Source organism: Argentina silus (assembly GCF_951799395.1).
Source record: "Argentina silus genome assembly, chromosome: 20".
NCBI classification, from domain to species: Eukaryota; Metazoa; Chordata; class Actinopteri; order Argentiniformes; family Argentinidae; genus Argentina; species Argentina silus.
Window position 1 is genome coordinate 9,753,513 of NC_139674.1, and position 1,996 is coordinate 9,755,508.

The window sequence follows — 1,996 nt, forward strand, 5'->3', positions numbered from 1 at the left end:
CAGAGTCTATTAGCATGTTACCAAGCGCATCACGTCTCACACACCACAGAGACGATGAATGACACTTTTAATATCTCATCGATTCTCATCTAAATACATTTTTCAATTTTGGGTTTGCCTCATAAACCACTGACCGGTAAATTGCATTTGTGCTGCATATATTATGTGCATCATGACATGTGTGCATGTGGATCACTCATAGCCTCATATCTTTCTGTGCATACTGATGAATTGCTGTCTTTGAACGTGTGTGTGTGTGTGTGTGTGTGTGTGTGTGTGTGTGTGCCTGCGTGTATGTGTGTGTGGGTGTGTGTGTCTGTCTGTCTGTGCCTGCGTGTGTGTGTGTGTGTGTGTGCGTGTGCGTGTGTGTGTGTCTGTGCCTGCGTGTGTGTGTGTGTGTGTGTGTGTGTGTGTGTGTGTGTATGTATGTGTGTGTGTATGTGTGTGCGTGTGTGTGTGTGTGTGTTCACTCACCCACATACTGCATCCATACTCCCTATCAGGCTAGCAGCTGCCTGTCTGTCTCTGTCCCTACTCTGGGGTCTGGGGTCAGTCCAGGCTGTGTCTGCTAGGCATCTCTCCAGAGAACCACGACCCTGTCCATAGAGATAGCCGTCCTCTAGCACTGCTCTAGCCCCCGTCTAGCCCCCCTCTAGCCCCCCTCTTGCCCCCCAGGATTACACACATCCCTCTTTCTCTTTCTGTATCCCTCTCTCTCACTCTCTCTCTCTCCCTCCTCTCTCTCTTTCTCTCTCCCCCTCTCCACTCTCCATGTTATCATTCATTTGCATGGCGTAGTAGCCAGTGTCTGCGTCTGTTTCCCCAGGCTAGGTACAGTGAGATAAAACGTGAGAAGGGAAGGTTTTGAGGCCAGTTTGAGAGCAGCAGCCACTCAACATCTCCTCTGACAACACCTAAAGCATGATCCGGAAATGTCTTCCTGGAGTTCGGAAAATGTTGCTACAGTAGACTGCTCTTGTGATGTGTACAGAAGGAGGCTTCTCAGAACACCTAAAAACAGGCAAATGCGGGTTAGATGAACTCAGTACACTGTCCTACAATTAGCCAGCGCATCCAGTCCAGCTATCAGTGGCATATCCGTTGGCGTTATTCCAGGAAACAAAATCCTAGTTCCTCTTTCCAGTTCCTCTTTGGAATTCATCCACCTCTCTGTGTGTGTGTGTGTGTGTGTCTGTGTGTGTGTGACTTCCCTCCAGGGGAGGCTGGTGGAGGTAGAAATCAGAGGACAGGCTCATTGTAATGCATGGAATGGAATGAGGAAACATGTATGTTTGATACCATTCCTCATTCCATTCCATGATACCATTCCTCATTCCATTCCATGATACCATTCCTCATTCCATTCCATGTTTAACAATGAGCCCGTCCTCTGGACCTCCATTAGCCTCCCCTGCTTCCCAGCATGATGTCTGTCTACAGTATGTCTGTGGCAGCTGTTTATCTAAAAGGCTGCGTTCCTGCTTTAGACATTGTTGCCCTGTGATGTTTATTTGTGTCTTATATATTTAGAGATATTGATTCATATTTCCAATGTTTTTCTGTGACTGCTTCGGTTCATGTTCTGGATTTTTCCTTTGCTCTCTGACCCCTTCTGTATCGAGCAAACATTTTACTGATATGCGAAGGCACACATTGTTTAGTGCTCTTTCTCTCCTAGACACACACACACACACACACACACACACACACACACACACACACACACACACACACACACACACACACACACACACACACACACACACACACACACACACACACACACACACACACACACACACACACACACACACACACACACACACACACACACACACACACACTGATATATGGAATGGTACTGCATACTACACTCCCATGATATCTCTCTTTTAGGTGTCGCTCAGCAGCACCAGCAGCACCACTTCTCCGACAGCCTGTCCAACCAGACATTAAAGGGTCACTCCAGAATAATTGTGTTCATATATTTGTCACA